This window comes from Cryptomeria japonica, unplaced genomic scaffold (genome assembly GCF_030272615.1).
Source record: "Cryptomeria japonica unplaced genomic scaffold, Sugi_1.0 HiC_scaffold_67, whole genome shotgun sequence".
NCBI lineage: Eukaryota > Viridiplantae > Streptophyta > Pinopsida > Cupressales > Cupressaceae > Cryptomeria > Cryptomeria japonica.
The window spans coordinates 315,001-337,500 of record NW_026728889.1 but is presented as its reverse complement, the minus strand read 5'-3'; the positions used below and the strand labels follow the sequence as shown (position 1 = coordinate 337,500).

Sequence of the window (22,500 nt, the reverse complement as noted above, 5' to 3'; positions counted from 1 at the left end):
GGGCACCATGGCGTGCACGAAGTCGGAGCCCGGTTTGCCCCGGGTGCGCACCTCGCGTGCACCTTCGCCGGGGTGGGCACCTTGGTGTGCAGACCTTGGCTGGGTTGCGCGCCCTGGTGGGCACCATGGTGCGCACCAAGGAGCGCTCCGAAGTGTGCTCCAAGGTGCGGCCTGCACGAAGTCGGAGCCCGGTTTGCCCCGGGTGTGCACCTCGGGTGGGCACCTTGGTGCGCATGCCTTGCCTGGGCTGCGCACCAGGGCGGGCTCAAGATGGCACCCGCGTTCCTTTTTTTTCACTATCTTTCAAAACGGAAATTTTAAAATCTCATTTTTTTTTGCCTTTTTCTGGAAATTAGTGAAGGCAGCGCATCAAAGGTGCGCACCTCGCTGCCCACCACGGTGCGCAACGCCGGTGGGCACCCGGGAGTGCTTCGAAGTGTGCTCCAAGGTGCTGCGTGCACGTTGTCGGAGCCCGGTTTGCCCCGGGTGCGCACCTCGCGTGCACCTTCGTCGGGGTGGGCACCTTGGCTGGGTTTGCCCCGGCTGCGCTCCGAAGCGGGGTTATTGGAGCGCCGCCTCTTTTTTTGTCGGAGCGTTTGGTGGGGTTTCTCGCATTGGCTCTTCCGAGGCCCGGTTGCCACCCTGGCGCGCACGAAGTCGGAAGTAGGGTTAATTGCCCGGGTGCGCACCTTTGCCAGGGTGGGCACCTTACCTGGGCTGCGCACCAGGGCGGGCTCAAGATGGCACGCGCGTTCCGTTTTTTTCACTATCTTTCAAAACGGAAATTTTAAAATCTCCTTTTTTTTTTGCCTTTTCTGGAAATTAGTGAAGGCAGCGCATCAAAGGTGCGCACCTCGCTGCCCACCTTGGTGTGCTCTGAGGTGCGCACCCGGGAGCGCTACGAAGTGTGCTCCAAGGTGCGGCGTGCACGTTGTCGGAGCCCGGTTTGCCCCGGGTGCGCACCTCGCCTGCACCTTGGCCGGGGTGGGCACCTTGGCTGGGTTTGCCCAGGGTGCGCTCCGAAGCGGGGTTACTGGAGCGCCCCCTCTTTTTTTGTCAGAGCGTTTGGTGGGGTTTCTCGCATTGGCTCTTCCCAGGCCCGGTTGTTGGGTGCGCTCCCACCCTGGCGCGCGCGAAGTTGGAAGTTGGGTTAATTGCCCGGGCGCGCACCTTCGCCAGGGTGGGCACCTTGGTGCGCACACCTTGGCTGGGCTGCGCACCAGGGCGGGCTCAAGATGTCAAGATGGCACCAGCATTCCCTTTTTCTCACTATCTTTCAAAACGGAAATTTTAAAATCTCGTTTTTTTTTTGCCTTTATGGAAATTAGTGAAGGCATCGCATCAAAGGTGCGCACCTCGCTGCCCACCTTGGTGTGCTCCGAGTGCCCACCACGTGCGCAAACGCCGGTGCGAACCCGGGAGCGCCCCGATGTGTGCTCCAAGGTGCGGCGTGCACGAAGTCGGACCCCGGTTTGCCCCGGGTGCGCACCTCGCGTGCACCTTGGTGCGCACACCTTGGCTGGGTTGCGCGGCCTGGTGGGCACCATGGTGCGCACCAAGGAGCGCTCCGAAGTGTGCTCCAAGGTGCGGCGTGCACGAAGTCGGAGCCCCGGTTTGCCCCGGGTACGCACCTCGCGTGCACCTTCGCCGGGGTGGGCACCTCGGCTGGGTTGCGCGCCCTGGTGCGCACCAAGGAGCGCTCCGAAGTGTGCTCCAAGGTGCGGCGTGCACGAAGTCGGAGCCCGGTTTGCCCCGGGTGCGCACCTCGCGTGCACCTTCGGCGGGTTGCGCGCCCTGGTGGGCACCATGGTGCGCACCAAGGAGCGCCTCCCGAAGTGTGCTCCAAGGTGCGGCGTGCACGAAGTCGGAGCCCGGTTTGCCCCGGGTGCGCACTCGCGTGCACCTTCGGGCGGGGTTGCGCGCCCTGGTGGGCACCATGGTGCGCACCAAGGAGCGCTCCGAAGTGTGCTCCAAGGTGCGGCGTGCACGAAGTCGGAGCCCGGTTTGCCCCGGGTGCGCACCTCGCGTGCACCTTCGCCGCGGTGGGCACCATGGCGTGCACGAAGTCGGAGCCCCGGTTTGCCCCGGGTGCGCACCTCGCGTGCACCTTCGCCGGGGTGGGCACCTCGGCTGGGTTGCGCGCCCTGGTGCGCACCAAGGAGCGCTCCGAAGTGTGCTCCAAGGTGCGGCGTGCACGAAGTCGGAGCCCCGTTTGCCCCGGGAGCGCACCCTCGCGTGCACCTTCGCCAGGGTGGGCAACTCGGTTGCGCTACACCTTCTCAATGTTTTCTTGCCTTTTCTGGAAATTGTGAAGGCAGCGCATCAAAGGTGCGCACCTCGGTGTGCTCCGAGGTGCGAACCCGAGAGCGCTCCGAGGTGCCCACGAAGTCGAAAGTCGGGTTAATTGCATTGTTTCCCCGGGTGCGCTCCGAGGTGCGCAACATCGGCGCGCACCAAGGAGGGCTCCGAAGTGTGCTCCAAGGTGCGCACGATGGCGTGCACCTCTGGTGCGCACGATTCGGAGCTCGGTTTGACCGGGGTGCGCACACCTTGGCTGGGTTGCGCACCTTTTGTGCGCTCCAAGGTGCGCACGAAGTCGGAGCTCGGTTTGCCCCGGTGCGCACCTTCGCCAGGGTGCGCACCTTGATGCGCACGCCTTGGCTGGGCTGCGCACCTTGGTGGGCGCCATGGTGCGCACCTTTCGTGCGCTCCAAGGTGCGCACGAGAGTCGGAGCTCGGTTTGCCCCGGGTGCGCACCTTGGTGGGCGCCATGGTGCACTCCGAGGTGCCAAGATTGGTGCGCACCAAGGAGCGCTCCGAAGTGCGCTCCAAGGTGCGCGCGAAGTCGAAAGTTGGGTTAATTGTTCCGGTTTTGCCTCGGGTGCGCACCTTGCGTGCACCTTCGCCAGGGTGGGCGCCTTGGTGCGCACACCTTGGCTGGGCTGCGCACCACCTTGGCACCCGCGTTTCCTTCATTTTAAATTTTTTTTTTTTACAATCTCTCAAGTGGGAAATTCTATAATCTCAACTTTTTTTGCCTTTTCAGGAAACTTTTGAATGGAGCGCATCATTGGTGCGCTCCGAAGTGTGCTCCAAAAGCTCTCTCCCAGCTGCGTGCACCTGCCCCGGCCGCGCACACCGGCCCCGCCCAGCTTCGCTCACCTGTCCCGGGCGTCTGGTGCGGAACCTTAGAGTAAGAAACATCACCGTGCACCTTGGCCAACGTGCGCGAACTCGACCGAGCGCCGCACTGGCCGAGGTGCACACCGATTTCACCTGGGTGCGCGCGCACGCACCTCGGGCGCACCGGGGTGCGCGCACAACGCCCGGGTTGCACCGTGGCCTGTGTGCTCGGGGCGCCTCGGGTGCGTCGCTCGGTGTCGCCCCCGCGCGCGCGTAGTGCGGGCAGCGCACCCCCGGCCCGGCCCGGCCCCGACGAGAACGCAAACGGGCAAAAAGGTTTATTCAAATAGCATTGCGATGCCCGGCGAAAAACTAAAAAAGGGTGCAACACCGGGACTTCCCGGGAGGTCACCCATCCCAGTACTACTCCGGCCCAAGCGCGCTTAACTGCGGAGTTCTGATGGGATCCGGTGCACTAACGCTGGTATGATCGCACCCGTTATGAGCTTGTCGCAGTGTTTACTTAGCAAACCCGCGACCCACGTGCGAATCCACCCCGGCCACCCACCCCCGTCGAGGTGCACACCCTCCCTCGCGAAGTGCGCCCCGTTCGCCAAGTGTGAGCCCTGCCCGGGTGCGCGCACCTTGCTAGGGCGTCGGGTGTGCACCCGGCCCGGCCTACGTGCGTGCACCTGTAGGGGGCGTCGTGTGCGAGCAGTGTCCCCGTCTGCAACGCGGTGCCCACACACCTACCTCGGGCGCAACGACCCTGCGCTCACATGTGGGCCGAGTGCACCTTGGTGCATGTTCGGGGCGCCTCGGGTGCACGCTCGATCATGCCCCGGTGCACCAAGGCGCTCGGTTTGCCCCGGGTGCGCACTTGGTGCAAGGTGGGCACCCAAAATAGGGATCAAGCACCAAAACACAAGTTTCGGGATGCAAAATGGGACCCAAGGACCACAATGCGTTCCAAGACCCATGATGGGTCCACGAGAACAAAAATGTGTTCCGAGACTTAATAAACAAATATTGGGTTTTAGGAGAAGAAACATGCTCTGATGCCCAAAACGAGAATCGACCCCCGAAAAGGCCACAGGCCAAAAGTGGGATGCGAGACAAAAAAAATGGGACCCGAGGACCAAAATTGGGGTTCCCAGGTCGAAGACAGGGCAACCGGACAAGAAACGACCTCTAAGGCTCGAAATGAGTCCCGACGACTAAAACTTGACAAGAAGCACCCCATCAGGCACCCAACTCGACACCCATGGGATGCCGACCCACCCGGGCTTCCACCTAGCACACCTTGGCACCCACCCACCCCTCGCACCCAACCTCGCACCCAACTTAGCACCTTTGAACCCACATTGGCACTCACCCTGACCCTGGCACCTTGGAACCCACATTGGCACTCACCTTGACCCTGGCACCCACCTTTGCACTCACCTTGGGACCCACCCTGGCTCCCACCTCGGCACCCACACCAGACACCCACCTTGGTTCCTTGGCACCCACCTTGGATCCTTGGCACCCACCCCGACACCCACCTTGGCACGCAACTTGGCTACTTGCCACCCACCTTGGCTCCTTGAACGCCCACCCCCGACAACCACCCCCGTGACCTACCCTGGCTAGGGTTGGTGCACACCCACCCTGGTGCCCACCTTGGCACCCACCCTATGACCCACCTTGGCACGCACCTTAGTACCCACCCCCGTTACCCACCCTAGGACCCACCCCGTGACCCACCTTGGCCAGGGTGGTTGCCTTGGTGCGCACAACTTGCCTGGGCTGCACACCAGGGCGGGCCTCAAGATGGCACCCGCGTTCCGTTTTTTTTCACTATCTTTCAAAACGGAAATTTTAAATCTCATTTTTTTCTTTTTTTTGCCTTTTCTGGAAATTAGTGAAGGCAGCGCATCAAAGGTGCGCAATGCTGGTGCGAACTCCGGGAGCGCTCCGATGTGTGCTCCCAGGTGCGGCGTGCACGAAGTCCGAGCCCGGTTTGCCCCGGGTGCGCACCTCGCGTGCACCTTCGCCGGGGTGAGCACCTTGGCTGGGTTGCGCGCCCTGGTGCGTACCAAGGAGCGCTCTGAAGTGTGCTCCAAGGTGCGGCGTGCACGAAGTCGGAGCCCCGGTTTGCCCCGGGGTGTGCACCTCGGGTGCGCACCCTCGCGTGCACCTTCGCTGCGGTGGGCACCTTGGCTGGGTTGCGCGCCTTGGTGGGCACCATGCAGTGCACGAAGTCGGAGCCCGGTTTGCCCCGGGCGCGCACTCTCCGCCAGGGTGGGCACCTTGGTGCGCACAACTTGCCTGGGCTGCGCATCAGGAAGGGCTCAAGATGGCACCCGCGTTCCGTTTTTTTCACTATCTTTCAGAACGAAATTTTAAAATATCGTTTTTTTTTGCCTTTTCTGGAAATTAGTGAAGGCAGCGCATCAAAAGGTGCGCAACGCTGGTGCGAACCTGGGAGCGCACCGATGTGTGCTCCAAGGTGCGGCGTGCACGAAGTCGGAGCCCGGTTTGCCTCGGGTGCGCCCTGGTGGGCACCATGGTGCGCACCAAGGAGCGCTCCGAAGTGTGCTCCAAGGTGCGGCCTGCACGAAGTCGGAGCCCCGGTTTGCCCCGGGTGTGCACCTCGGGGTGGGCACCTTGGTGCGCATGCCTTGCCTGGGCTGCGCACCAGGGCGGGCTCAAGATGGCACCCGACGTTCCTTTTTTTTCACTATCTTTCAAAACGGAAATTTTAAAATCTCATTTTTTTTTGCCTTTTTCTGGAAATTAGTGAAGGCCAGCGCATCAAAGGTGCGCACCTCGCTGCCCACCACGGTGCGCAACGCCGGTGGGCCACCCGGGAGTGCTTCGAAGTGTGCTCCAAGGTGCTGCGTGCACGTTGTCGGAGCCCGGTTTGCCCCGGGTGCGCCACCTCGCGTGCACCTTCGTCGGGGTGGGCACCTTGGCTTGGTTTGCCCCGGCTGCGCTCCGAAGCGGGGTTATTGGAGCGCCGCCTCTTTTTTTGTCGGAGGCGTTTGGTGGGGTTTCTCGCATTGGCTCTTCCGAGGCCCGGTTGCCACCCTGGCGCGCACGAAGTCGGAAGTAGGGTTAATTGCCCGGGTGCGCACCTTTGCCAGGGTGGCACCTTACCTGGGCTGCGCACCAGGGCGGGCTCAAGATGGCACGCGCGTTCCGTTTTTTTCACTATCTTTCAAAACGGAAATTTTAAAATCTCCTTTTTTTTTTTGCCTTTTCTGGAAATAGTGAAGGCAGCGCATCAAGGTGCGCACCTCGCTGCCCACCTTGGTGTGCTCTGAGGTGCGCACCCGGGAGCGCTACGAAGTGTGCTCCAAGGTGCGGCGTGCACGTTGTCGGAGCCCGGTTTGCCCCGGTGCGCACCTCGCCTGCACCTTGGCCGGGTGGGCACCTTGGCTGGGTTTGCCCAGGGTGCGCTCCGAAGCGGGGTTACTGGAGCGCCCCCTCTTTTTTTGTCAGAGAGTTTGGTGGGGTTTCTCGCATTGGCTCTTCCCAGGCCCGGTTGTTGGGTGCGCTCCCACCCTGGCGCGCGCGAAGTTGGAAGTTGGGTTAATTGCCCGGGCGCGCACCTTCGCCAGGGTGGGCACCTTGGTGCGCAAACCTTGGCTGGGCTGCGCACCAGGGCGGGCTCAAGATGGCACCAGCATTCCCTTTTTCTCACTATCTTTCAAAACGGAAATTTTAAATCTCGTTTTTTTTTTGCCTTTTATGGAAATTAGTGAAGGCATCGCATCAAATGGTGCGCACCTCGCTGCCCCACCTTGGTGTGCTCCGAGGTGCCCACCACGGTGCGCAACGCCGGTGCGAACCCGGGAGCGCCCCGATGTGTGCTCCAAGGTGCGGCGTGCACGAAGTCGGACCCCGGTTTGCCCCGGGTGCGCACCTCGCGTGCACCTTGGTGCGCACACCTTGGCTGGGTGCGCGGCCTGGTGGGCACCATGGTGCGCACCAAGGAGCGCTCCGAAGTGTGCTCCAAGGTGCGGCGTGCACGAAGTCGGAGCCCGGTTTGCCCCGGGTGCGCACCTTCGCCGCGGTGGGCACCATGGCGTGCACGAAGTCGGAGCCCCGGTTTGCCCCCGGGTGCGCACCTCGCGTGCACCTTCGCCGGGGTGGGCACCTCGGCTGGGTTGCGCGCCCTGGTGCGCACCAAGGAGCGCTCTGAAGTGTGCTCCAAGGTGCGGCGTGCACGAAGTCGGAGCCCGGTTTGCCCCGGGTGTGCACCTCGGGTGCGCACCTCGCGTGCACCTTCGCTGCGGTGGGCACCTTGGCTGGGTTGCGCGCCTTGGTGGGCACCATGCAGTGCACGAAGTCGGAGCCCGGATTGCCCCGGGCGCGCACCTCCGCCAGGGTGGGCACCTTGGTGCGCACAACTTGCCTGGGCTGCGCACCAGGAAGGGCTCAAGATGGCACCAGCGTTCCGTTTTTTTCACTATCTTTCAGAACGGAAATTTTAAAATCTCGTTTTTTTTTGCCTTTTCTGGAAATTAGTGAAGGCAGCGCATCAAAGGTGCGCAACGCTGGTGCGAACCTGGGAGCGCTCCGATGTGTGCTCCAAGGTGCGGCGTGCACGAAGTCGGACCCCGGTTTGCCCCGGGTGCGCACCTCGCGTGCACCTTGGTGCGCACACCTTGGCTGGGTTGCGCGCCCTGGTGGGCACCATGGTGCGCACCAAGGAGCGCTCCGAAGTGTGCTCCAAGGTGCGGCGTGCACGAAGTCGGAGCCCGGTTTGCCCCGGGTGCGCACCTCGCGTGCACCTTCGCCGCGGTGGGCACCATGGCGTGCACGAAGTCGGAAGCCCGGTTTGCCCCGGGTGCGCACCTCGCGTGCACCTTCGCCGGGGTGGGCACCTTGGTGTGCAGACCTTGGCTGGGTTGCGCGCCCTGGTGGGCACCATGGTGCGCACCAAGGAGCGCTCCGAAGTGTGCTCCAAGGTGCGGCCTGCACGAAGTCGGAGCCCGGTTTGCCCCGGGTGTGCACCTCGGGTGGGCACCTTGGTGCGCATGCCTTGCCTGGGCTGCGCACCAGGGCGGGCTCAAGATGGCACCCGCGTTCCTTTTTTTTCACTATCTTTCAAAACGGAAATTTTAAAATCTCATTTTTTTTTGCCTTTTTCTGGAAATTAGTGAAGGCAGCGCATCAAAGGTGCGCACCTCGCTGCCCACCACGGTGCGCAACGCCGGTGGGCACCCGGGAGTGCTTCGAAGTGTGCTCCAAGGTGCTGCGTGCACGTTGTCGGAGCCCGGTTTGCCCCGGGTGCGCACCTCGCGTGCACCTTCGTCGGGGTGGGCACCTTGGCTGGGTTTGCCCCGGCTTGCGCTCCGAAGCGGGGTTATTGGAGCGCCGCCTCTTTTTTTGTCGGAGCGTTTGGTGGGGTTTCTCGCATTGGCTCTTCCGAGGCCCGGTTGCCACCCTGGCGCGCACGAAGTCGGAAGTAGGGTTAATTGCCCGGCGTGCGCACCTTTGCCAGGGTGGGCACCTTACCTGGGCTGCGCACACAGGGCGGGCTCAAGATGGCACGCGCGTTCCGTTTTTTTCACTATCTTTCAAAACGGAAATTTTAAAATCTCCTTTTTTTTTTGCCTTTTCTGGAAATTAGTGAAGGCAGCGCATCAAAGGTGCGCACCTCGCTGCCCACCTTGGTGTGCTCTGAGGTGCGCACCCGGGAGCGCTACGAAGTGTGCTCCAAGGTGCGGCGTGCACGTTGTCGGAGCCCGGTTTGCCCCGGGTGCGCACCTCGCCTGCACCTTGGCCGGGGTGGGCACCTTGGCTGGGTTTGCCCAGGGTGCGCTCCGAAGCGGGGTTACTGGAGCGCCCCCTCTTTTTTTGTCAGAGCGTTTGGTGGGGTTTCTCGCATTGGCTCTTCCCAGGCCCGGTTGTTGGGTGCGCTCCCACCCTGGCGCGCGCGAAGTTGGAAGTTGGATTAATTGCCCGGGCGCGCACCTTCGCCAGGGTGGGCACCTTGGTGCGCACACCTTGGCTGGGCTGCGCACCAGGGCGGGCTCAAGATGGCACCAGCATTCCCTTTTTCTCACTATCTGGAAATTAGTGAAGGCATCGCATCAAAGGTGCGCACCTCGCTGCCCACCTTGGTGTGCTCCGAGGTGCCCACCACGGTGCGCAACGCCGGTGCGAACCCGGGAGCGCCCCGATGTGTGCTCCAAGGTGCGGCGTGCACGAAGTCGGACCCCGGTTTGCCCCGGGTGCGCACCTCGCGTGCACCTTGGTGCGCACACCTTGGCTGGGTTGCGCGGCCTGGTGGGCACCATGGTGCGCACCAAGGAGCGCTCCGAAGTGTGCTCCAAGGTGCGGCGTGCACGAAGTCGGAGCCCGGTTTGCCCCGGGTACGCACCTCGCGTGCACCTTCGCCGGGGTGGGCACCTCGGCTGGGTTGCGCGCCCTGGTGCGCACCAAGGAGCGCTCCGAAGTGTGCTCCAAGGTGCGGCGTGCACGAAGTCGGAGCCCGGTTTGCCCCGGGTGCGCACCTTCGCCGCGGTGCGCACCATGGCGTGCACGAAGTCGGAGCCCGGTTTGCCCCGGGTGCGCACCTCGCGTGCACCTTCGGCGGGGTTGCGCGCCCTGGTGGGCACCATGGTGCGCACCAAGGAGCGCTCCGAAGTGTGCTCCAAGGTGCGGCGTGCACGAAGTCGGAGCCCGGTTTGCCCCGGGTGCGCACCTCGCGTGCACCTTCGGCGGGGTTGCGCGCCCTGGTGGGCACCATGGTGCGCACCAAGGAGCGCTCCGAAGTGTGCTCCAAGGTGCGGCGTGCACGAAGTCGGAGCCCGGTTTGCCCCGGGTGCGCACCTCGCGTGCACCTTCGCCGCGGTGGGCACCATGGCGTGCACGAAGTCGGAGCCCGGTTTGCCCCGGGTGCGCACCTCGCGTGCACCTTCGCCGGGGTGGGCACCTCGGCTGGGTTGCGCGCCCTGGTGCGCACCAAGGAGCGCTCCGAAGTGTGCTCCAAGGTGCGGCGTGCACGAAGTCGGAGCCCGGTTTGCCCCGGGTGCGCACCTCGCGTGCACCTTCGCCAGGGTGGGCACCTCGGTGCGCACACCTTCTCAATGTTTTCTTGCCTTTTCTGGAAATTGGTGAAGGCAGCGCATCAAAGGTGCGCACCTCGGTGTGCTCCGAGGTGCGAACCCGAGAGCGCTCCGAGGTGCCCACGAAGTCGAAAGTCGGGTTAATTGCATTGTTTTCCCCGGGTGCGCTCCGAGGTGCGCAACATCGGCGCGCACCAAGGAGGGCTCCGAAGTGTGCTCCAAGGTGCGCACGATGGCGTGCACCTCTGGTGCGCACGATTCGGAGCTCGGTTTGACCGGGGTGCGCACACCTTGGCTGGGTTGCGCACCTTTTGTGCGCTCCAAGGTGCGCACGAAGTCGGAGCTCGGTTTGCCCCGGGTGCGCACCTTCGCCAGGGTGCGCACCTTGATGCGCACGCCTTGGCTGGGCTGCGCACCTTGGTGGGCGCCATGGTGCGCACCTTTCGTGCGCTCCAAGGTGCGCACGAAGTCGGAGCTCGGTTTGCCCCGGGTGCGCACCTTGGTGGGCGCCATGGTGCACTCCGAGGTGCCCAAGATTGGTGCGCACCAAGGAGCGCTCCGAAGTGCGCTCCAAGGTGCGCGCGAAGTCGAAAGTTGGGTTAATTGTCCGGTTTGCCTCGGGTGCGCACCTTGCGTGCACCTTCGCCAGGGTGGGCGCCTTGGTGCGCACACCTTGGCTGGGCTGCGCACACCTTGGCACCCGCGTTTCCTTCATTTTAAATTTTTTTTTTTTACAATCTCTCAAGTGGGAAATTCTATAATCTCAACTTTTTTTGCCTTTTCAGGAAACTTTTGAATGGAGCGCATCATTGGTGCGCTCCGAAGTGTGCTCCAAAGCTCTCTCCAGCTGCGTGCACCTGCCCCGGCCGCGCACCCGGCCCCGCCCAGCTTCGCTCACCTGTCCCGGGCGTCTGGTGCGGAACCTTAGAGTAAGAAACATCACCGTGCACCTTGGCCAACGTGCGCGACTCGACCGAGCGCGCACTGGCCGAGGTGCACACCGATTTCACCTGGGTGCGCGCGCAGCACCTCGGGCGCACCGGGGTGCGCGCACAACGCCCGGGTTGCACCGTGGCCTGTGTGCTCGGGGTGCCTCGGGTGCGCGCTCGGTGTCGCCCCCGCGCGCGCGGTAGTGCGGGCAGCGCACCCCGGCCCGGCCCGGCCCCGACGAGAACGCAAACGGGCAAAAGGTTTATTCAAATAGCATTGCGACGCCCGGCGAAAAACTAAAAAAGGGTGCAACACCGGGACTTCCCGGGAGGTCACCCATCCCAGTACTACTCCGGCCCAAGCGCGCTTAACTGCGGAGTTCTGATGGGATCCGGTGCACTAATGCTGGTATGATCGCACCCGTTATGAGCTTGTCGCAGTGTGTACTTAGCAAACCGCGACCCACGTGCGAATCCACCCCGGCCACCCACCCCCGTCGAGGTGCACACCCTCCCTCGCGAAGTGCGCCCCGTTCGCCAAGTGTGAGCCCTGCCCGGGTGCGCGCACCTTGCTAGGGCGTCGGGTGTGCACCCGGCCCGGCCTACGTGCGTGCACCTGGAGGGGGCGTCGTGTGCGTGCAGTGTCCCGTCTGCAACGCGGTGCCCACACACCACCTCGGGCGCAACGACCTGCGCTCACATGTGGGCCGAGTGCACCTTGGTGCATGTTCGGGGCGCCTCGGGTGCACGCTCGATCTTGCCCCGGTGCACCAAGGCGCTCGGTTTGCCCCGGGTGCGCACTTGGTGCAAGGTGGGCACCCAAAATAGGGATCAAGCACCAAAACACAAGTTTCGGGATGCAAAATGGGACCCAAGGACCACAAATGCGTTCCAAGACCCATGATGGGTCCACGAGAACAAAAATGTGTTCCGAGACTTAATAAACAAATATTGGGTTTTAGGAGAAGAAACATGCTCTGATGCCCAAAACGAGAATCGACCCCGAAAAGGCCACAGGCCAAAAGTGGGATGCGAGACAAAAAAAAATGGGACCCGAGGACCAAAATTGGGTTCCCAGGTCGAAGACAGGGCAACCGGACAAGAAACGACCTCTAAGGCTCGAAATGAGTCCCGACGACTAAAACTTGACAAGAAGCACCCATCAGGCACCCAACTCGACACCCATGGGATGCCGACCCACCCGGGCTTCCACCTAGCACACCTTGGCACCCACCCACCCTCGCACCCAACCTCGCACCCAACTTAGCACCTTTGAACCCACATTGGCACTCACCCTGACCCTGGCACCTTGGAACCCACATTGGCACTCACCTTGACCCTGGCACCCACCTTTGCACTCACCTTGGGACCCACCCTGGCTCCCACCTCGGCACCCACCCAGACACCCACCTTGGTTCCTTGGCACCCACCTTGGATCCTTGGCACCCACCCCGACACCCACCTTGGCACGCAACTTGGCTACTTGCCACCCACCTTGGCTCCTTGACGCCCACCCCGACAACCACCCCGTGACCTACCCTGGCTAGGGTTGGTGCACACCCACCCTGGTGCCCACCTTGGCACCCACCCTATGACCCACCTTGGCACGCACCTTAGTACCCACCCCGTTACCCACCCTAGGACCCACCCCGTGACCCACCTTGGCCAGGGTGGGTGCACCCACCCTGGTGCCCACCTTGGCACCCACCCATCCTAGCACCCAGCCTGTGACCGGGCTTGGAACCCAACCTTGCACCCGCACCCGTCTTGGCCAGTGTGGGTGCGCACCCATCCTGGCACCCACGTTGTGACACACCCTTTAACCCACGCACCCTAGCACCCACGTTGGCACCCACCTTGGAACCCAACCTAGCAACTTGGCACCCACCCCGTGACCCACCTTGGCATCCACCATAGCAGTCGCCGACTTGGCACCCACCTCGGCACCCACCTTGACACTTGTGGACCCACCTTGCCACTCACCCTAGCATCGACCCATCCTAGCACCCACCCTGGCACCTTTGCACCCTAGCACTCACCCATCCTAGCACCTAACCTGTGACCCACCTTGACACTCACCCTCGCACCCACCTTGGAACCCAACCTAGCACCCACCCACCCTGACACCAACCCTAGCACCTACCCACCCTTGCACCCACCCTGTGACCCATCTTGGCACCCACCCATCCTACCACTCAACCTATCACCCACCTTCTCACCCACCTTGGCATCCACCTTAGCACCCACCCACACTGGCACCTTGGCACCCACCTCGGGCAAGGTGGGTGCACACCCACCCTGGCACCCAATTTAGAACCCACCGAGCATGTTACCCACCTTGGCACCCACATTGCAGCCCACCCTAGTACCCACCCTATGACCCACATTGGCATCCACACCCTAGCACCCAGGCACCTCGACACCCGCCTTGACACCCACCCTAGCACTGAACCTGTGACCCACCTTGGAACTCACCCTAGAACCCACCCACCCTGTGAACCACCTTGGCATCCACCTTAGCACCCACCCACCTTGGCACCCACTCTAGCACTCACCCATCCTAACACCCAACTTGTTACCCACCTTGGCACCCGCCCTCGCGTCCACCTTGAAACCCACCCTAGCACCCACCCACGCAGGAGCCCACCTTGGCACCCAACCTAACACCCACGCATCCTGGCACCCAACTTGTGACCCACCTTGGAACCCACCCTAGTACCCACCTTTGAACCCACTATATCACCAACCCACCTTGGCACCCACCCTATGACCCTCTTTGGAATCCACCCTAGCACGCACCCACCCTGGCACCCACCATGGAGCGCACCCTAGCACCCACCCACCTCGGCACGCACCTCAACACCCACCTTGGTGTGCGCACTGCGCCAACCTCTCAAAGACCCTATGTGGTGCGCTCCAAAGTGTACACCTTTGGTGCGCTCCAAGGTGCGCACCTTTGGTGCACACCGAGGTGCACACCAAAGTGTGCACCGAGGTGAGCACCAAAGTGCACTCCAGGGTGCACACCAAGGCGTGCACCTTTGGTGCGGTCAATGCAAACGAATTCGGAAGTTGGGGTCGATGTCCTAATCGCTGCTGCAGACTACACGTATGAGAATCGGACAAATAGCTTTATATAGGGGAGGTGTTGCGTTTGATGGGTCGACTCCCCTGGTTGTGTGCACTGCACCAACTTCAAAGACCCTGTCTTGTTTAAGAAGTCAAAAGTTGGGGTGGATGTCCTAATCATTGCTGCAGTCTACGCATGTATGAGAATCAGACAAATAGCTTATATAGGGGAGGTGTTGCATTCGGTGGGTTGACTCCCCTGGTTGTGCGCACTGCGCCAACCTCAAAGACCCCGCATAGCAGAAGAAGTCGGAAGTCGGATTTTGGTGAGCACCAAGGCGTGCACCTTTGGTGCGGTCAACGCAGACGAATTCAGAAGTTGGGGTGGATGTCCTAATCGTTGTTGCAGGCTACACATGTATGAGAATCAGACAAATAGCTTATATAGGGGAGGTGTTGGGTTTGATGGGTCAACTCCCTTGGTTGTGCGCATTACGCCAACCTCAAAGACCTTGTTTTCGTTAAGAAGTCAAAAGTTGGGGTCAATGTCCTAATGGCTCCTGCAGGCTACACATGTATGAGAATCGGACAAATAGCTTATATAGGGGAGGTGTTGGGTTTGATGGGTCGACTCCCCTGGTTGTGCGCATTACGTCAACCTCAAAGACCTTGTTTTCGTTAAGAAGTCAAAAGTTGGGGTCGATGTCCTAATTGCTCCTGTAGACTACACATGTATGAGAATCAGACAAATAGCTTATATAGGGGAGGTGTTGGGTTTGATGGGTTGACTCCCCTAGTTGTTCGCATTACACCAACCTCAAAGACCTTGTTTTCGTTTAGAAGCCGAAAGTTGGGGTCGATGTCCTAATTGCTCCTGCAGGCTACGCATGTATGAGAATCAGACAAATAGCTTATATAGGGGAGGTGTTGGGTTTGATGGGTCGACTCCCCTGGTTGTGCGCATTGCGCCAACCTCAAAGACCCTGCATTGCGGATGAAGTCGAAAGTCAGAGTTTGGTGTGCTACAAGGTGTGGTCGAAGGTGCTCACCTAGGTGTGCACCTTTGGAGCACAGGAAAAGTGCCCTCCAAAAGTGCGCACCTTTGGAGTGCACAAAAGTGCCCTCCAAAAGTGCGCACCTTTGGAGCGCAGAAAAGTGCCCTCCAAAAAGTGCCCTCCAAAAGTGCGCACCTTTGGAGCGCAGAAAAGTGCCCTCCAAAAAGTGCCCTCCAAAAGTGCGCACCTTTGGAGCGCAGAAAAGTGCCCTCCAAAAAGTGCCCTCCAAAAGTGCGCACCTTTGGAGCGCAGAAAAGTGCCCTCCAAAAAGTGCCCTCCAAAAGTGCGCACCTTTGGAGCGCAGAAAAGTGCCCTCCAAAAAGTGCCCTCCAAAAGTGCGCACCTTTGGAGCGCAGAAAAGTGCCCTCCAAAAAGTGCCCTCCAAAAGTGCGCACCTTTGGAGCGCAGAAAAGTGCCCTCCAAAAAGTGCCCTCCAAAAGTGCGCACCTTTGGAGCGCAGAAAAGTGCCCTCCAAAAAGTGCCCTCCAAAAGTGCGCACCTTTGGAGCGCAGAAAAGTGCCCTCCAAAAAGTGCCCTCCAAAAGTGCGCACCTTTGGAGCGCAGAAAAGTGCCCTCCAAAAGTGCGCACTTTTGGTGCGCACCAAGGCGCTGGTTCGGTCGTTGCAGGCGAGTTCGGAAGTTGGGGTCGATGTCCTGAGCGGAGGTGCAAACTACACAGGTGTCGGAATCGGACAAATAGCTTATATAGGGGAGGTGTATGCTTCGATGGGTCGACTCCCCAGGTTGAGCGCACCGCGCCAACCTCAAAGACCCTACGGTATGGATGAAGTCGGAAGTTGGGTCCGATGACCGATTCGATTAGTAGGTATGCTCATGAGGTCGGAATTTGGGTCCGATGACCTGCCATGTGCAGGAAGGCGAATGTTGACACTGTGCGTTGCAAGGTGCACACCAAGGCGCTGGTGCGGTCTTTTTAGTCGAGTTCGGAAGTTGGGGTCGATGTCCTGATCGGAGGTGCAAGCTACACAGGTGTGGGAATCGGACAAATAGCTTATATAGGGGAGGTGTATGCTTCGTTGGGTCGACTCCCCGGGTTGAGCGCACCGCGCCAACCTCAAAGACCCTACGGTATGGATGAAGTCGGAAGTTGGGTCCGATGACCGATTCGATATGTAGGCATACTCGCGAGGTCGGAATTTGGGTCCGATGACCTGCCACGTGCAGGAAGGCGAATGTTGGCACTGTGCGTTGCAAGGTGCGCACCAAGGCGCTGGTTCGGTCGTTGGAGGCGAGTTCGGAAGTTGGGGTCGATGTCTTGATCGGAGGTGCAAACTACACAGGTGTGGGAATCGGACAAATAGCTTATATAGGGGAGGTGTATGCTTCGTTGGGTCGACTCCCCGGGTTGAGCGCACCGCGCCAACCTCAAAGACCCTACGGTATGGATGAAGTCGGAAGTTGGGTCCGATGACCGATTCGATATGTAGGCATACTCGCGAGGTCGGAATTTGGGTCCGATGACCTGCCATGTGCAGGAAGGCGAATGTTGGGACTGTGCGTCGCAAGGTGCGCACCAAGGCGCTGGTGCCGTCGTTGCAGTCGAGTTCGGAAGTTGGGGTCGATGTCCTGGTCAGAGGTGCAAACTACACAGGTGTGGGAATCGGACAAATAGCTTATATAGGGGAGGTGTATGCTTCGATGGGTCGACTCCCTGGGTTGAGCGCACCGCGCCAACCTCAAAGACCCTACAGTATGGATGAAGTCGGAAGTTGGGTCCGATGACCGATTCGATACGTAGGCATATTGGCGAGGTCTGAATTTGTGTCCGATGACCTGCCATGCGCAGGAAGGCGGAATTTGGGTCCGATGACCGAGTTGATGGCGTGCCATGCGCAGAAAGGCGGAATTTGGGTCCGATGACCGAGTTGATGTTGATGGCCCGCCATGCACAGGAAGGCGGAATTTGGGTCCGATGACCGATTTGAAGGCGTGCCATACGCAAAAAGGCGGAGTTTGGGTCCGATGACCGAGTTGATATTGATGGCCCGCCATGCGCAGGAAGGCGGAATTTGGGTCCGATGACCTGACATACGCATGGAGTCCGACTCGGGGGCCGATGTTCGATTCGATGACTTGCATTGTGGGTAAAGTCGGAAGTTGTGGTCTTTGACCCGATTCGATGACCAGACTTCGGCTGCTTGAGAATCGGACAAATAACTTATATAGGGGAGGTAGTGTTCTCGAGCATCCTCCCCCCGTGCCCGTTTATGTCGATTGATGCTGGTGCTCGACTGGTTGGAGCGCTCGGATGCAAAAATCTTGCACCAGGATTTATCGATTGTGATGGACACGGCAAGTCTCCTGATTGCTATGCAGGAGCTCATCGTGAATCTCTATGCGGCCTTGGTATGGACTCGACCTGCGGAATGGTTCGGCAATGGTAGTCGCTCCAACACGTCCTTGCAATGGCCACAGAGGTGATTCGACTAGAGCTCCAGTCTAGCTTTTGGGTTGCTTGGCGGACTGGTATAGCCGCGATCGAGTTCCGGCCATGAACGTTTTAGATAGCTCTTGGGCTTTCTGGGACGGAAGTCGGAAGTTTGGGCTGTTGTCCGATTTGATGACCATTCTTCGGATGTGTGAGAATCGGACAAATAACTTATATAGGGGACTGTGTTGTCTCACGCAGCCCCCTCCGTGCCCCTCTATCTCGACCGATGTTGGTGCTTGAAAGGGTTGGGATCGCTCGGATTTATAAACGTGCACCACCATTTGTCGAGTGTGAGGGACGCGGCAGGTCTCCTAAATGCTATGCGGGCGCTCTCTGAGAATCTCTATCCGGCCTCGACACAGACTAGTCTTGCTGAATGGTTTGGCACTGGTAGTCGATCCAACACGTCGTTGTTGTGGCCGCCTAGGCGATTCGATTCGAGCCCCCGTCTAGCTTTTGGGTTGCTTGGCGGATTTTGCCCTATCCGCAAGTGAGCTCGGTCCCTAAACGTTCGAGAAACCCGATTGCTATGCGCCGACTCTCTTTCTTGCGAGCCTCCATCTAGCTTTTGGGTCTCTACGGAACGGAAGTCGGAATCTGGGACCGTTGTTTGATTCGACGAGGCAGACTACGGTTGTGCGAGAATCGGACAAATAACTTATATAGGGGAGGTGTTGACTGGAGCATTCTCCCCCGTGCCCCTCTAACTCGACCAATGCTGGCGCTCGAACGGTGGTAGCGCTCGGATTTTCATTGAGCGCCAGCATTGGTCGATTTAGAGGGGCATGCGAGATTCCCGAATGCTATGCGAGGGCTCTAACGGAAATGTCTATTGGTTTCGGTATGGATGCAATTGCGAGTGGTTCGGCAAAGGTAGTCGTTCCGATGCGTCCATGTCGTGGCCAAATCGATAATTCGATTTGAGCCCTCGTATAGCATTTGGGTCTCTCGATGTGATTCCGCATTCCAGTCCCTTTGGGCACTGCTTGAGCCGCATCCCAGGGGGTTCCCTTCCCAATAATCTGCCTCGCAACCCGATTGCTATGCGGTGAGGCTCCTCGGCCGCCTCGGAACTATCTGTGTATCAGACGCATCGCGGGATAAGGGGTTGGCAACGGTAGTCGCCCCAAGCGCGTCCGATGCTTGGACCATTCCGAGGCGGCCCTGAAGCCTCTTCCGTCTAGCCGTTGGGTCCTTCTCGCCGCATCCCTCGCCTCGCACCCCGATTGCTATGCGGTGAGGCTCCTCGGCCGCCTCGGAACTATCTGTGTATCGGACGCGTCGCGGGATAAGGGGTTGTCACTGGTAGTCGCCCCAAGCGCGTCCGATGCTTGGACCATTCCGAGGCGGCCCTGAAGCCTCTTCCGTCTAGCCGTTGGGTCCTTCTCGCCGCATCCCTCGCCTCGCACCCCGATTGCTATGCGGTGAGGCTCCTCGGCCGCCTCGGAACTATCTGTGTATCGGACGCGTCGCGGGATAAGGGGTTGTCATTGGTAGTCGCCCCAAGCGCGTCCGATGCTTGGACCATTCCGAGGCGGCCCTGAAGCCTCTTCCGTCTAGCCGTTGGGTCCTTCTCGCCGCATCCCTCGCCTCGCACCCCGATTGCTATGCGGTGAGGCTCCTCGGCCGCCTCGGAACTATCTGTGTATCGGACGCGTCGCGGGATAAGGGGTTGTCACTGGTAGTCGCCCCAAGCGCGTCCGATGCTTGGACCATTCCGAGGCGGCCCTGAAGCCTCTTCCGTCTAGCCGTTGGGTCCTTCTCGCCGCATCCCTCGCCTCGCACCCCGATTGCTATGCGGTGAGGCTCCTCGGCCGCCTCGGAACTATCTGTGTATCGGACGCGTCGCGGGATAAGGGGTTGTCACTGGTAGTCGCCCCAAGCGCGTTCGATGCTTGGACCATTCCGAGGCGGCCCTGAAGCCTCTTCCGTCTAGCCGTTGGGTCCTTCTCGCCGCATCCCTCGCCTCGCACCCCGATTGCTATGCGGTGAGGCTCCTCGGCCGCCTTGGAACTATCTGTGTATCGGACGCGTCGCGGGATAAGGGGTTGTCACTGGTAGTCGCCCCAAGCGCATCCGATGCTTGGACCATTCCGAGGCGGACCCGAAGCCTCTTCCGTCTAGCCGTTGGGTCCTTCTCGCCGCATCCTTCGCCTCGCACCCCGATTGCTATGCGGTGAGGCTCCTCGGCCGCCTCGGAACTATCTGTGTATCGGACGCGTCGCGGGATAAGGGGTTGTCACTGGTAGTCGCCCCAAGCGCGTCCGATGCTTGGACCATTCCGAGGCGGACCCGAAGCCTCTTCCGTCTAGCCGTTGGGTCCTTCTCGCCGCATCCCTCGCCTCGCACCCCGATTGCTATGCGGTGAGGCTCCTCGGCCGCCTTGGAACTATCTGTGTATCGGACGCGTCGCGGGATAAGGGGTTGTCACTGGTAGTCGCCCCAAGCGCGTCCGATGCTTGGACCATTCCGAGGCGGACCCGAAGCCTCTTCCGTCTAGCCGTTGGGTCCTTCTCGCCGCATCCCTCGCCTCGCACCCCGATTGCTATGCGGTGAGGCTCCTCGGCCGCCTTGGAACTATCTGTGTATCGGACGCGTCGCGGGATAAGGGGTTGTCACTGGTAGTCGCCCCAAGCGCGTCCGATGCTTGGACCATTCCGAGGCGGACCCGAAGCCTCTTCCGTCTAGCCGTTGGGTCCTTCTCGCCGCATCCCTCGCCTCGCACCCCGATTGCTATGCGGTGAGGCTCCTCGGCCGCCTTGGAACTATCTGTGTATCGGACGCGTCGCGGGATAAGGGGTTGTCACTGGTAGTCGCCCCAAGCGCGTCCGATGCTTGGACCATTCCGAGGCGGCCCCGAAGCCTCTTCCGTCTAGCCGTTGGGTCCTTCTCGCCGCATCCCTCGCCTCGCACCCCGATTGCTATGCGGTGAGGCTCCTCGGCCGCCTTGGAACTATCTGTGTATCGGACGCGTCGCGGGATAAGGGGTTGTCACTGGTAGTCGCCCCAAGCGCGTCCGATGCTTGGACCATTCCGAGGCGGCCCCGAAGCCTCTTCCGTGTAGCCGTTGGGTCCTTCTCGCCGCATCCCTCGCCTCGCACCCCGATTGCTATGCGGTGAGGCTCCTCGGCTGCCTTGGAACTATCTGTGTATCGGACGCGTCGCGGGATAAGGGGTTGTCACTGGTAGTCGCCCCAAGCGCGTCCGATGCTTGGACCATTCCGAGGCGGACCTGAAGCCTCTTCCCTCTAGCCGTTGGGGCTTTCTCGCCGCATCCCTCGCCTCGCACCCTGATTGCTATGCTGTGAGGCTCCTCGGCCGCCTTGGAACTATCTGTGTATCGGACGCATCGCGGGATAAGGGGTTGGCAGTGGTAGTCGCCCCAAGCGCATCCGATGCTTGGACCATTCCGAGGCGGCCCTGCAGCCTCTTCCGTCTAGCCGTTGGGGCCATCTCGCCGCATCCCCCACCTCGCACCACGATTGCTATGCGGTGAGGCTCCTTGGCCGCCTCGGAACTATCTGTGTATCGGACGCATCGCGGGATAAGGGGTTGTCACTGGTAGTCGCCCCAAGCGCGTCCGATGCTTGGACTATTCCGAGGCGGCCCTGCAGCCTCTTCCGTCTAGCCGTTGGGGCCATCTCGCTGCATCCCCCACCTCCTCGGCCGCCTCGGAACTATCTGTGTATCGGACGCATCGCGGGATAAGGGGTTGGCAGTGGTAGTCGCCCCAAGCGCGTCCGATGCTTGGACTATTCCGAGGCAGCCCTGCAGCCTCTTCCGTCTAGCCTTTGGGGCCATCTCGCCGCATCCCTCGCCTCGCACCCCGATTGCTATGCGGTGAGGCTCCTCGGCCGCCTGGGAACTATCTTCGTATCGGACGCATCGCGGGATAAGGGGTTGTCACTGGTAGTCGCCCCAAGCGCGTCCGATGCTTGGACTATTCCGAGGCGGCCCTGTGGCCTCTTCCGTCTAGCCGTTGGGGCCATCTCGCCGCATCCCCCACCTCGCACCCCGATTGCTATGCGGTGAGGCTCTTCGGCCGCCTTGGAACTATCTTCGTATCGGACGCATCGCGGGATAAGGGGTTGTCACTGGTAGTGGCCCCAAGCGCGTCCGATGCTTGGACTATTCCGAGGCGGCCCTGCAGCCTCTTCCGTCTAGCCGTTGGGGCCATCTCGCCGCATCCCCCACCTCGCACCCCGATTGCTATGCGGTGAGGCTCCTCGGCCGCCTTGGAACTATCTTCGTATCGGACGCATCGCGGGATAAGGGGTTGTCACTGGTAGTCGCCCCAAGCGCGTCCGATGCTTGGACTATTCCGACGCGGCCCTGTGGCCTCTTCCGTCTAGCCGTTGGGGCCATCTCGCCGCATCCCCCACCTCGCACCCCGATTGCTATGCGGTGAGGCTCCTCGGCCGCCTTGGAACCATCTTCGTATCGGACGCATCGCGGGATAGGGGGCTGTCACTGGTAGTCGCCCCAAGCGTGTCCGATGCTTGGACCATTCCTAGGCGGCCCTGAAGCCTCTTCCGTCTAGCCGTTGGGGCCTTCCCGCCCCATCCCTCGCCTCGCACCCCCGATTGCTATGCGGTGAGGCTCCTCGGCCGCCTTGGAACCATCTGTGTATCGGACGCATCGCGGGATAAGGGGTTGGCACTGGCAGTCGCCCCAAGCGCGTCCGATGCTTGGACCATTCCGAGGTGGCCCTGAAGCCTCTTCCGTCTAGCCGTTGGGGCCTTCCCGCCCCATCCCTCGCCTCGCACCCCGATTGATATGCGGTGAGGCTCCTCGGCCGCCTTGGAACT

At 61.0% G+C, this 22,500-nt stretch overlaps 2 non-coding genes across 2 annotated transcripts; both read right to left on the bottom strand.

The window, feature by feature from the left end:
- Positions 1–3,502: 3,502 nt before the first annotated feature.
- On the bottom strand, positions 3,503–3,621 carry LOC131863654 (5S ribosomal RNA). Its single transcript, XR_009362552.1, has one exon. It is a non-coding gene; the product is annotated as a 5S ribosomal RNA (ribosomal RNA).
- A 7,799-nt stretch (positions 3,622–11,420) lies between these two features.
- On the bottom strand, positions 11,421–11,539 carry LOC131863676 (5S ribosomal RNA). The gene has a single exon (XR_009362574.1). It is a non-coding gene; the product is annotated as a 5S ribosomal RNA (ribosomal RNA).
- Positions 11,540–22,500: the final 10,961 nt, after the last annotated feature.